The following is a 14,539-nucleotide window of genomic DNA, read 5'->3' on the forward strand; positions in this document are numbered from 1 at the left end:
TTCCTCATAAATACTCATACCTTGCACTTATTTATGACATTTCTGCTAAGGAGCTGAAAAAAGTAGATGAGAATTGTTATCTTCACTTGTCCAGCGAGTGTGTGCCAGCATGAGGAATGTGGCCCAGTGCTCTGCTGCACAGCTTTTAACCACCCCGTAGGCAGACGGCAGGGTGTAACGGGACTGGCTGCTTCCGCACATGCAGATCCTGTGGTGGTTTAACCTCTGCCTTTGATTGCAATGGTCCCTTCTGGTTATTTTCATGATTGCAGGAAAAATATTAAATACTAAAAATTCTCCAATAACTCTTTATTTTAAATAGTTCCTCTGCATAAAGAATTCACCCATTGGAATTTGGATTTTCAAGCTGAGACCTTAATAAACAATTTAGAAGTACACTGGCCAGGATAGCAGACGATAAATCAAAAGCACCGAAGAAGCAAAAGTCCCATTTGAAATGTGTAAGGCATCCATGGCTCCTACGTGAGTAGGTAGGGATTTGGTTCCTAGCAACTAAGCCCCGTCTCTGTCTCCTGCAGGGGACACGAGCTCCCTCTCGATTCCTTGCAGCGCCTGGGAAGAGCACTTGCTCGTCCTTTCACTGCCTGCGGTGCTTCAGGTGTCCCCTGCGAAGCCGCAAGAGGCTCCCAGGGCAGGATGGGGTGATAACTCCCATAAACAGGTCTGGCCCGGGGTGACCCAGGACTGCGGCCACGGAGGGCAGGAGATGGAAGCGCCATCATGGCGACTGCCTCCACCGTAGTTTTCCTCTCATGGGTGGCGTGAGCTTGCTCAGACGCTCAGGCGAGGTGCTCTGCGGCTCCCCGGGGCGCCGCTGCTCACTGCCCCGTGGCCAGCTCCCCCACGCCTGTCCCCGCGAAGGAACCAAAATTTGGGCCAAATGCCTGTCACCGGTTCCTTTTAGCGGAACAGTGCTTCCAAAATAAAATGGAAGACTCCTAAGTCTGCCTTCAGAAATATTTTTGATGCCTTTGCTCCAAATTATCTTTTCTAAACTAGAATAGCTTAGAAAATATCAATGGTGAATATTTAAAGAAAGACTTCAGCACGTCAGTCACTTTTCAATTCGGTGGCACTGCTTTCCAGCGCGACTGATTAAGCTTGAAATTTAAATATAGGTTCTCATAGGCAAATACTTAGTGGAGAGAAAATGACAAAATTTCAAGTGCCAAATATAACCTGCACATCACCACGGAAATGCGAACAGGTAGGCAATTTTGTCTGACAAACTGTCTATGATCCACACGTTTCCATTCTGGCTTCCTTCTATTATCTGCTTTAGCTTCAGTAGACTCGTCTTCTACTTTTCCCCTGGTGGCACCTGAAGACATCCGCTGCTGCATTTGTGCATTTCCCTTACTGTCAGCCTTCCCTTTATTTAGCTCTCTGCTCTCATTCGCGAAAGTAGACCAGGCAGACAGGCTCCATTTCCTATTTTAGGAAATGTTCTTGATTTAGTGTTTTCAGTTAGGCTTGTGTTCTCAACCAGTATGAGACACCATCGCTTTATGATTTTTTATTTTAGTTATCCATCACTGTTTCATTGAAAAAGAAAAGCAGACCCCAAGACCTTCCCCTGCTTTGATCATGTTTTTAATTTCTGGTAATTTATTGTCTGCTTCATTCATTCTATAGCCTGAGTATTTTTCTGCAGGGAAGAAGACTATATAAATAATATTACTGAGTTATTTACACTTCCTTTTTTTAAAAGCAGTTGATTTTCTCCAACTAACTTGAAATCTTTTCAGTGTGGATTGAAATTAATAGTGAATGTTAGTTCCTTTTTCCATTTCCCTCACAGATTATTTTCTCCAAAGACTTTTCACTTAATTTTCTGCTTTTGTATACTAGAAGCACCATAGAGTACAGCAACTGCACAATAGTGAAAAGCAGCATCACATTTTCCCTGAAGGAAGGGAAGGACACGCCATAACAGAGTGGGCTGTTGGTCTTTCAGGAGTGGCCTCCTGCATCCAGCAGCAGCATCAGTTGGAGATGTTCTCTGAAAAGAACAAACTGCCTCTCAAAACATTCAGTCTAATCTGTACTGCAGCAGCTACAGCTTTGAGATCTGTGGCTGGAGTATGAAGGACGTAGCAAAAAAATTGCAGCTGCAGTAAGTCTGCAAGTGTCCCACATAATCACGGGGATCACTGAGCACGTGACAACCCCCAGTGTCTGCAACAGCAGAGAGGAAAATGCTGAAATGTTGTATAGTCCCTGACACCTAAGTGTGTCTGCACTATGGAGAACACAGTAGGAATTTATATAGGCAATCAAAAGGCACCGGGGTGTTTTGGTCACATTGTGTAAATAATACAACTTTCATGGGGTTTAATGTTTCTGTATACACAGACTGAAGCTGCAGACCCATTGAAGTCAATACTAGCAAAACTCTGTCATTTCTGAAGTCCAAATCTTAGAATTGGTTTGATGCATTTTGTCAGATAGTAAAAAGCTCCAAACAACCAACCCCCCCCCCCAAACCCCAAACCCACTATTCTGAGTAGTTTGTCAGCACTTCACATAAGTATTACTGATAGGAAGCTCAGCAGTCTCTCACTTCTCAATCTTTTTATAAAATATGTTTTAGTGCACTTGAGATAGAGAGGAGTTGGTATATGAAAATCAAAGTACTGAATGCCTCAAAAGATAGCAGAAGTTTATTACACTATAAAGGCTTTCAGCATATGTGAGTGCTTATTTTATCTGAACACATTAGCATAGTTATTAGTCATTCTAAATGATTAAATTTCCTTCTCATCCACCTAATCTGCATTACAAATGAATATACTGAAGAGCAATACACTTTGTTGATAAAGTGCTGACTTGGCATTCCGGAGACAGGGTTTGTTCCTAGGGCTGATTTTGACTTCTTGAGTCGGCCCAAGCTGGTCACTATGCCTTAGAGTGCCTCAACTTCTCAGTTTGTCAAATAATATTGGCCTGTCTTATCTAATGCATCAATAACCAATTGATATCAATATCCAAATAATATCCATCAATATCTGATCAATATTTTTGTCTGTTTTACAGGTGTCTTTCAGTAGCATCTTTCAAGTTTTTAAAGTGTTTATCTTTGTGGGAAACACTGTGAATCCTGTTTTAAGGGCAGGGTGACATTCTCAGCCCACGGCTGTTGACAGGCTTTGGGATGCATGGAGCTATGGCAACTTGCAGCAGAAAACCAGCTACTCTCAAACATATGGTAAAACATTTTTTCTTTTTTTCTTTTTCTTTTCCCTGAGTGAAGATGAAGGGCAGAGGTCCCACAAGCAGTAGTGGTGGCTCCTGTGACTTAGCCTACTGCTTCTTCCACCTGACTGACTGTCCATTTCTTCTTCAGCAATAATGGCTAGGAAGAGAATAGCTCACAGTATGTTTGAAAAGAAAGAGAATTAAATTTAATTTTGAACTTTTCAAAGTTTATTCAGTCATGGTCTTGAACAAAGATCCTGCCTTGTTCATCAGGCCTCCGCTTACCACCTTCCAAATGTCATGTCATGCTGCTGTGGTGACCTGGCTGAGCTTGGAGGTGAGCATGGCTACACAAAGGTGATGTGGTTTCCTTCTTCCACAGGGGATGGGTGGTCTCTAGGTCTCTTTGTATTCCTCAGGAGGTCTGTAAGGCTTTTACCACAAACCAGACTGGAAGGGGAAAGAGTGGTGAAGTGCTCTGGTGACTCCTTGGGGTGCAGGGGCTGGTGGCTGGAGCTCTGTGCACACTTCCCAAGACAGTGGCTAAAACTGTTCACTAACAGAAGTTCCCTCCTGGGGATGAGCCTTCTTTCAGCTTCTGGGTCTTTCTGAGCTTCAAAAAGGTGATTCTGGATCTCTTTTGCATGTCACATTTCTTAATACTGCACATATGATTTATTTTTCATGTAGCCAAATCAAAAGTGTGCCACTATGTACAGTGGAAAAGGAAGCCCTTTTTGCCATTACTAGACCTTGATATGCAGGATTAAAAAAAGGACTGTGGCAGTTTGCTTAAATAGGTTGAGGCTGGTACCAATAGATAGTTGAATTCCCCTGAGGGTCAATGGCATAGAAAATGGAAAAAATTCTTGCTGGATGATTGCGTAAGGATCATCTCTGATTTAGTCATATTTACATGAAACCTGGATACAGTGAAGTAATGCTGCAGGACTTCTTTAGGCATTGAACAGAGATTTGTGTTTTACTGAGATAAAGCAGGATGTCATCTGTGAAAAGAGCAATTTATGTCCTTTGTCATGGATTGTGATGCCTTGAATCTCCGGAGACTTTCTGATAGCTATTGCTAGCGGTTCAGTGGACAGAGCAATCAGAGGAGGTGACAAAGGACACACTTGCCTTCTGCCTCTCTAAGGAAAAAGTCATTCAAGTAAAGGAGTCGCAGAGAGTCATTCAAATAAATGAATGCACACCCTCTAGCTTTCTGTGAGCTTAATGAACCTTATTCACCAGAAGCTGAGCCTTGTTGTCAAGCCTCAGTTTTAGAAAGGAGAAGGAGAATGCTGAAAGAGGTTGGTCCATCAGACTTGCTTTCTGTAGAGGAGCTGAAAGACAATTTTCCATCCTTCCCCTGAATTCTGGAAGCAGAGCTTTCCTGTGGCTGCAGCGACCTACTTGCTCCGCTGGCTCAGGCTCCACTTTTCTTCCTCTGATTCTATTCTGATTACAAACAAACATTTGCTTCTCTGCTCGCAAATGAATTTCGTACAGTCCTGAGGCAAAAATCATATTAAGAGAGCCTCTTTGCTTCTTCCTAGCATCTTTATGTTGGATTTTATAGGAGGACAGCGATTGTGTACATGATATCAGCACAAGAGCTAGTAAGTTCCAAAAGTGTCTAAATCATTAGGTGCATATAAAGCCATATCACATATTTGTTTTTTTAAGCTTATACTCCTCTCTATAGGATAAGAAACAGAGTTCATCTATCAGTGAAAGAGAAATGTCTACTCTGATTCGGGCAGTGAGTCATCCCCAGTGCCTCTGATGTATAGCCCCTTGCCAGTGTGTGCAGTCATGTGGTCACATAACTCTCTAGCTGCGTGAAATGAAAAGGAAAAATGTTAAATTTGCTAATATTTATCACAATCATATTTCAAGAGCAAGAGAGAAACTACTGCTCTATTGAGAAATGTGGCCTTTTAATACTCGACTAGGATTATCCATTTGTGTGAATAATAAAAATCTCTTACACAGATATAGAAAGCAGGGTAAAACTTTATAATGGATGATATATTCTCCAGCACAGAGGACCACTGAAGGCCTTGGAATTTGGAAGAAATGCCAATTCATCAAAGTTTTGTCTTCCCTCTTTTTTTTTTTTTTTTTTAGCTCTCTGTTTAGGGGATTTCCTGGAAATAATTGAGTTTTCTACTCTTGGACCAAGAGTCTTATATATTCATGGCTTAAAAGAAAGAGATTATTAAATATCTCACCATTTAATATCTAGATAATTTTGTCCTATAAAATTCTGTGCAGCAAGTAATTTAAATTGGTACCCTATTTATGGCAGGCAAAACTGCTCACTACCATCTGCTTCGCAGTTTTAATAGATGGAGTGTTAACTGCGTGTTGCATGAAATTCATTGTGACTAGGTTAATTAAATGGTTGTGCTTCACTTCCTGCACTCTGGTAATAAGATGACAACCTCATCTGAATTTATTAACCCTTGCCACTTTCAGTGCTGTTATCACCCATTCAACCAGCTTTGGTCAACAAAAATGAAATAAATCACAATAACAGGAGACATAACCATATTGGCTAACAAAATAGATATTGATTAGCATCTTCTAAAGCAAATATGTCATTATAGTCTGATTTTATTTTCACAAAGGTCATTGAAATCTTTTGGGGAATTTGTAGTGGGAGTAAATTATGATGCAGTAGGTTATTAGAGAAAACCCCAAATTTAATCTTTGCCACTCAACAACCTAAATGAAGGCTTCAGCATGGAAAGCTGGACAGTTGTTTGAAGTCTTCAGCTTTCTACTCTAGGAAACAGGTATGAAATGCTCTTCTGCAGTGAAGGCCCCTGCAGAGGGCCCAAGGCAAAAGTGGAACCTGAGTGTGCCTCCTGCTGGAGGGATTTCTGTCCTCCCAGAAGAGGGAGCATGGGGGTAAACAGCTCCATTGGTGCCCTCCCCCTGGCCAGCCCTGGCATTGGCTCAAAGCGTAGTGGTAGTAGATGTAAACACCCTGCTTAGGTATTAAAACAGCAAGGTAATACATTCACATGTGGGATCGGGGTGTGCACGGTGAGGAAGGTCCTGATAGAGCCATCTCCAGGGATCAGTTCATGGAGCTGGACTGTTCTCCACCATTTACACTGGTCAGATATTTTAAAAAGTTGATTTTAGGCACATACACACAAAGCAATCTTGTCTGCTTAGCCAGGATTTGCCAGTGGCAAGCGACATTTTTGGGGGAGGGATAGATGCGGTGCATCAAAGCCATATTCATTCAGCTCTCTTGTGCCCATCAGATATGGGCATTGAAGACTTTCCAGCTAGCAGCACAAAAGGTCTTTCAAACCTCCTCACCCCCCAGTCATCCCCGTGGACACCATCGTCGCAGCCAGGGCTGCAGGTTTTCTCTGCTGCACTGTCAGCAGGCTGCCGCACCGGAAACAGCTTTTGGGAACGGCTCCTCTGTAGTGCTCAGCCCCCCAGGTCCCCACCGTCTCCAGACGCTGGCTGACAGGGCTTATTTATGTGGTTAGGTGGGGAAAGTCATGTGGCAGGATCCTTCCACGCCTCAGAGTGGTGGGATGAGGCCCAGCGCTGGTTCAGAAGTTCAGCTGCACAGAACTGGCTCAACTCGTTTGCTTGTGACTGTCCTGCATGAAGCTTTGCCTTTCAGGGCTCTAGATACAACTTGTTTGCTACCATAACATGAAAGTCTTGATTTATACTGAGGGTTGTGGTCAGAAATAAGTTAATAAAATAAATCAGAATTTATAACTGCACATGAGAAATGTATGTCTTTCTCAAATTGTCCCAGTAGTCAAGAGACCACCAAACTTCTCCCCTTCTGCCCCCTCAATTCAGCTCCCAGACCCCAGTCTTGTCCCAGCCACTAAGCCAAACAACAGAATCAAAGCAGTTTGCCTGGTACATTCTCAGCTTTGCTAGGCAGTCGGGAGACTGACAACTTCACTGATTCATTTCCCAGATGATGGGATCTTGACTCAAACATCAATGGATAGTGCAACCAGATCTGTACTCCAGCCTGGCAGATTTACCAAGAAATACTGTTTGGCCACGGTCCAGTCTGAGGTGCGTTCATTCCCTACATTTTTGAAACCAGATTGGTATAGGAGCAAAGGTATGGCACTCAGAGGGCAGGGATTGATGATATATCTGGCATTTAATGGAACTGTTACCACAGGCATAATTTACCTGTGAATAAGAATGGAGTTAAAATTGTTAGCCACTGAACGTTATTTCTGAGTTTTCAGACTTTCAAATATTTGTTTTCCATGATTATTCCTATCGTTGGATTTAAATTATTTAAAAAAATGAACAACAGCATCTTTATCTCTCGTACTAACAAACAAAGAAGGACTGGTGGAAGATGTGAAGGTCGGGGGCTGCCTTGGCTGCAGTGACCATGAGATGGTGGAGTTCAGGATCCTGCGAGGAGGCAGCAGGGCACCAAGTAGGATCGCAACCCTGGACTTCAGGAGAGCAAACTTTGTCCTCTTCAGGGACCTACTTGGAGGAATCCCATGGGTGAGGGCCCTGGAAGGAAGGAGTGTTCAAGAGAGTTGGTTAATATTCAAACATCACTTCCTCCAGGCTCAAGAGCGGTGCATCCCTATGAGTAGGAAGTCAAGCAAAGGAGGTAGGAGACCTGCATGGATGAGCAAGGAGCTCCTGGCAAAACTCAACCAGAAGAAGGAAGTCTACAGAAAGTGGAAAGGGGGACAGGCCACTTGGGAGGAATATAGGAATGTTGTCAGAGTATGCAGGGATGCGACGAGGAAGGCTAAGGCCCGTTTGGAATTAAATCTGGCTAGAGATGTCAAGGACAACAAGAAGGGCTTCTTCAAATACATCAGCAGCAAGAGGAAGACTAGGGAAAATGTGGGCCCTTTGCTGAATGGGGTGGGTGCCCTGGTGACGAAGGATGCAGAGAAGGCAGAGTTACTGAATGCCTTCTTTGCTTCAGTCTTTACTGGTCAGGCCAGCCCTCAGGAACCCCAGACCCTGGAGGCAAGAGAGAAAGTCTGGAGAGAGGAAGACTTTCCCTTGGTGGAGGAGGAGTGGGTTAGAGATCATTTAAGCAAACTTGACACCCACAAATCCATGGGCCCTGATGGGATGCACCCACGAGTGCTGAGGGAGCTGGCGGACATTATTGCTAAGCCACTCTCCATCATCTTTGAAAGGTCATGGAGAACAGGAGAGGTGCCTGAAGACTGGAAGAAAGCCAATGTCACCCCAGTCTTTAAAAAGGGCAAGAAGGAGGACCCAGGGGACTACAGGCCAGTCAGCCTCACCTCCATCCCTGGAAAGGTGATGGAGCAGCTCATCCTGGAAGCCATCTCCACGCATGTGGAGGAAAAGAAGGTGATCAGGAGTAGTCAGCATGGCTTCACCAAGGGGAAATGATGCCTAACCAATCTGATAGCCTTCTCTGATGGAATGACTGGCTGGGTAGATGAGGGGAGAGCAGTGGATGTTGTCTACCTTGGCTTCAGCAAGGCTTTTGACACTGTCTCCCATAGCATCCTCATAGACAAGCTCAAGAAGTGTGGGTTAGATGAGTGGACAGTGAGGTGGATTGAGAACTGGCTGAATGGCAGAGCTCAGAGAGTTGTGCTCAGTGGCACAGAGTCTAGTTGGAGGCCTGTAGCTAGTGGTGTCCCCCAGGGGTCAGTACTGGTGCCAGTCTTGTTCAACTTCTTCATCAATGACCTGGATGAAGGGACAGAGTGCACCCTCAGCAAGTTTGCTGACGATACAAAACTGGGAGGAGTGGCCGATACGCCAGAGGGCTGTGCTGCCATTCAAAGAGACTTGGACAGGCTGGAGAGGTGGGCAGAGAGGAACCTCATGAAATTCAACAAAGGGAAGTGCAGGGTCCTGCACCTGGGGAGGAATAACCCCATGCACCAGTACAGGCTGGGGGTTGACCTGCTGGAAAGCAGCTCTGCGGAGAAGGACCTGGGAGTGCTGGTGGACACCAAGTTAAGTATGAGGCAGCAATGTGCCCTTGTGGCCAAGAAGGCCAATGGTATCCTGGGCTGCATCAGAAAGAGTGTTGCCAGCAGGTCGAGGGAGGTGATTCTCCCCCTCTACTCAGCCCTGGTGAGGCCACATCTGGAGTACTGCGTCCAGTTCTGGGCTCCCCAGTACAAGAGGGATGTGGCACTACTGGAGCAAGTCCAGCGAAGGGCCACAAAGATGATTAGGGGACTGGAGCATCTCTCTTATGAGGAAAGGCTGAGAGAGCTTGGCCTGTTTAGCTTGGAGAAGAGAAGGCTGAGAGGAGATCTTATCAATGTGTACAAGTATCTGAAGGGAGGGTGTTGAGAGGATGGGGCCAGACTCTTTTCAGTGGTGCCGAGCGACAGGACGCGAGGCAATGGGCACAAACTGAAACACAGACACTTCCATCTTAACATGAGGAAAAACTTTTTCACTGTGAGGGTGACAGAGCACTGGAACAGGTTGCCCCGAGAGGTGGTGGAGTCTCCTTCTCTGGAGATATTCAGAACACGCCTGGATGCAATCCTGTGCAATGTGCTCTAGGTGACCCTGCTTGAGCAGGGGGGTTGGACTAGATGATCTCCAGAGGTCCCTTCCAACCTCAGTGATTCTGTGATTCTGTGATTCTGTGATCAGTCTTTGCCTTTTGATACTAATCTTCATTTAGACTCCAATTTTACCAAGATAGCTGTATAGATATAAAGTTGCCTGAAAGTCTTACTGCATTGCTGTTCTATTTTGAATTCTGCTTAAAGAAACGCTTCTCTTTTACAGGATAGTAACATTTCTGGTAAGTACTATTCACATGCTTTAAAGAACTTGGTATAAAACTATCATGGTTCCCAGATTCACTTATCTCTCCTGGCTCTCCCTGCAATCATGCTATAAAAGCACTCAAAATGTTGGCAAAAGTGCATCATGTTGTAATGTAAAACAAGCAAGTTACACAGATAGTGCCGCACTTAACCCAGATCTAATCTTAGAGGGTGAAATTCAGTTCTTAGTGGAAGGCCTACACGTTGGTTAGAGCTGATGCAAGACCTATTTTGAGAGCATATTTAGGAAATGAACTGTATAGAGTTTGGGTGATTCTGCATGAGAGGTGAACCGTATTCACGGTGACAATTTTCTCGCATAATTGCGAAACACAGAATGAATGTCACATCTGATTCATCTACAGATGCATTTTGTTGATTATGGCAGATAATGCACATCTTCCCTAATTAAATGTTAACATCTCTGCACATTTTCAAATCTAAGTATTGAAATACTTTCCACCCCAGAGGCAGCCAGTCAGTTTGCTGAGGTACAGATTCACATCTTCATCAGCAGGTGGATGAGGCCTTCTTTTGACAGTTCAGCACTGTGCTTTTACTAGAACTACAACAACTGTTAACTTAGAATACCTTCTTCCCCCCCCCCCCCCCCTTCTCAAACCAGGCACAATATTCCAGGTGATCTGTGTTTTGCATCTCCCAACATTTCTGTCAAAGTTTTATCTGGCAGTCTTGTGAGAGAGAATCAACCCAGTAGGATGAAACTTTTTAGTAGGAAGAAAGCGGAGCCTCAGCTGGCATGATCCCACATCAGGAGCTGGGTAGACCCTGAGGAGTCGTGCTCGAGAAACTGCGCAAAATTATCAACACTGGTTGTGAAGGGATCCAGCAGCACATGGGGTTTGTGTGTGCACCCTAGTAATGTCCTAAGCCTCTAATTTTATGTCCTGGAAAGAAGAGGATACTCACCAACCTCTCCCCTTCCTGGCTTCATGTCCACGGGAAGAAATCCAGGCCTGGGAGATGAGAAGCTGGCTGGATCCTCTGCCTGGAGAAGTGGAAGACACCCTCCCCTGCTGCTGTGCTGCAAACTTGCCATACAAGCCATCATCAAAGTGAATGAATCGAGCAGTCTTTGATTCAGATAGAAAAGAACCCTATGAATTACCAAGAAATGTCTGTCTTAGAGCAGCAGGGAATGAGGTGATTAGTGCATTCATCAAAAATTCAATAGGTTCAACTCCCTCACCTGCATCAAACTAGTAGAAAAAATACTTAGCTAAAAATTCCTAATTAGCTCTTTATCTGCTCACAAGTTCTGGGTAAAATACAGTACTAGGAGGTCATGAACCTGAGGCTTAAGGAGATGAAAGGTAGATGAAACTCCAAGACATCTAAACCTGTTAAAATAAGGGATGTGGGAGAAACTATGCAGCTGATCCTGCCTCTTCCCTGTTTTATCCATCCGACCAGCCTTCACTGTTGGTTTCTGCAGTTTCTGCAGCAATGCAGGGGCATTCTCCTGTACGAAGGCTTTTAGGGACTGATGGTAAAATTTCATGCAGAAAGCTTTTGGTGAAAGTCCAGTCTCTCATGAGCCATGGCAGGAAAAAGCTATGGCCTAGCCCCAACCTAGCCAAACAAGTGAGGTGACTCTGCCTAGACCTTTGCTGCACAGTGACTGCTGCCAACAGACTCTCACTCAACACATCCCCTCACTATTAAAATATGAAATTAGGCCAGAAAACCAAACACCTTTTTACACCACTCTCCCCTTGCCCACTGTGCTTGCAGGTGGATCATTTCTTTCTGCACTTTCTTCCTGCTTGCTTTTAGTGAAGCTAGTAGTTTTCACAGTTATAACAAACCTTGCCCAGTTGTTTTTTGCGACTTAAGAAACTGCCAGCTCTAAGGCCGGGCTCCTGGCTGCTCTCAGCAGGCACCAGCTCCCTGCTCTCAGCAGCTTTCTCTCCCAGGAGCATGCTCAGCTGTTTGAAGGACAAGAAGACCTTTTATTTATTTTTTATACAAAATGAAGATGTTTAATAGCTGTGTTAAGCAAAAAATAACATAGCCTTAACTCTGGAACTGCCACTGCTTCTTCAGAATGCAAAAAATATAACATCATTTAGCGTCGCAATGAAACAGGTAATTTGGCAGATGTGGATCTGTGCCAACATTTAAGAGCTGATGAAAGTGATGGCATATGAAATACCCACTGCAGACAACAAAAATAAAACAGATAACAACAAAAAAAAGTGAGAGCAACCACTGTTAGTGGTGTTTGTTTTAGTCTGTTTTTCCTGTGGAAAATAAATCTTTCACTCTTCCAACATCACTAAAAATAGAAAGTAAGATAATTGCCATTCATTCTTGCCATTTATGGTATTGCTCTCCCCTTCTTTTTACAGTTAAGATGCTGTGATGGATTTGGAGCTGTTCTGCGATAACTTAAGAATACTGTATATAGACATGGTTAATAAAATGTTTGATGTATTAATACACTGGCTATGATAGAAGATTTTCTGGATTAAAAAACAATCAAGAAATGAAAGGCACTGAGCAGTATCTCAGGGATGAGCAGGATGAGCCAGAGGCCCAAGCCAGGCCTGGCCCTGCCTGGTGCTGGCTCCCGGCAGCAGCGGGTTCCCTCTGCGCTCCGGCTTTGGATGAGTCCCCCCAGCCTTTGCGCGTCCGGCGGAGTCGGTGCAACGGCTGCAGCACCAGGTCGCTGCGTGGCAGAGCGGGATGGCTGTCAGCTTCGCGCTCAGCTCCCTTTCTTTGCATCTCACAACGAGGCCTCTGAGCGCAGACTGGGATTCAGCAAAACCTGGGTACAACGGGAGTTTTGTCCAGGCTTGAACTATAGTGCGGGGGTAACCTGCGTCTCTAGGTCACTCCTAAGGAAATGTGGGAGCGGAGGGATGTTGTCAGGATGAGGCAAGACAGGGGAAGGGAAGAGCAGAGCTCGTACAAAGTAGAGAGTGAGGAAGAAATGGGCTTTCTCAGAAGTAAAACTCATCCTGCTGCACCAGTGTTGGAAGAATTTACTTCTGCCTTCAGGAAAACAAAAACAGACCATGTTTTAAGGATCATTTATCTGTGAATGCCTCGCTTGCATAGGTAACCAAGCATTGTCTTATTTCCAAAGGCGGCTGTGGTGTTACTGGGAACTGCTGGCCCCAAGACAGCGCAGGTACTGAGCCCCCCGGACCCACTGGGGTGGCTTAAAAGGGGGCATATGACAGGTTTTCGACCAAGGACCAGGGTTAAGGCCTGATGCTGGGACAGGTCACGCAAGACCAAGGAGTAGTACAGGCAGCCTTTTAAGGGGGACAAGATGCTTCCCAAATATTCCTGGAAAATGTATGAAAGCAAAAACTTTAAAGCCACAGGAAAGGAACCAGGAGAGAAATGAGAAATCTGAATGAAACAGTGGTGCTGGCTAAAGTAGCTATTTCTGTGACATGGTAAAGAAACAACCTACGATGAAAACAATGAAACTTTGATTGTTCCAATCAAAGCAACAGAGAACAGAGAAAATGGTTTGTATTTCCCCTAATGAGTCCACAGATTTGGAAATGAATATTTTCAGTTCAAAACTACAGATGAAAGATTACATTAAAAAAAATTCAGCTCATCTATATTCAGTGTGACCTAGCTATGCAGTTCTTAATACAGATATTGGCCTAGTTTTCTCAATTGGCTAGAGCTTGTTGCCGTATAAAGGATGGCAAATAGCCTTAAAACAGTCCATCGGTGAATCATATCAAAGCATCTCCTGCGTGGAAAGGAATTTTCTAGTGTTGCCAGTCTGGTAGATGCAGCTTTGTGTCACCCCAATTCGGCAGAAACATAGATGGAAAGGGTTCAGCAGGGGCATTCAAGGGCCAGAGCATGGGGAAGGAAAGCAGAGTAAATCTCTAATTAAAATCCAGGATGCTGCAAAAGCCATTCTGTAGCCTCCTGCGTATGCGGGGGCAATCGGACAACTGAGCCAATACAACACAGCTCTTCTATTGCCAGGCCGTGGTCTTTTACCCTAACAGTTTTCATCAGTGAGATGCTGGAGTAGTATCAAAAGCTAAAAAAACAAATCCCAAGCACTCTCCACGCAGCTCAGCAGCTGTAGCGGCGGCTGCACCCCTTCCACGAAAGGGCACTAGAATATTTGTCTGTTTACAAGCATTTTGCTGTTCTTCAGCCACTGGGCTTGTCTGAGACATAGTTACAAAACACTTCAGAGGCTTTTATTTTAGACAGTTCTAGCGCCTCTTTAAGAGCCATATGTTACCATAGAACCGAGTAAAATTCCCAATGAAAATGAAGAGGAAGGTCTGTTTTAAAAGCTGCATGACATATTGAATGGCTGCACAGTCTAAAAATTCCTTCAACCATTAGGAGAGGTATAATAAATAACAGCACTTTAATTTGCACCAAACTTGGCCTTCATGTTTTTCCTCATGAGATCAAATAATTGCTTTTCCATTTTACCGATTGAAAGCATTTTGTTAAAGAGCTGCACAAGACAC

Source organism: Apteryx mantelli, chromosome 5, assembly GCF_036417845.1.
Source record: "Apteryx mantelli isolate bAptMan1 chromosome 5, bAptMan1.hap1, whole genome shotgun sequence".
NCBI lineage: Eukaryota > Metazoa > Chordata > Aves > Apterygiformes > Apterygidae > Apteryx > Apteryx mantelli.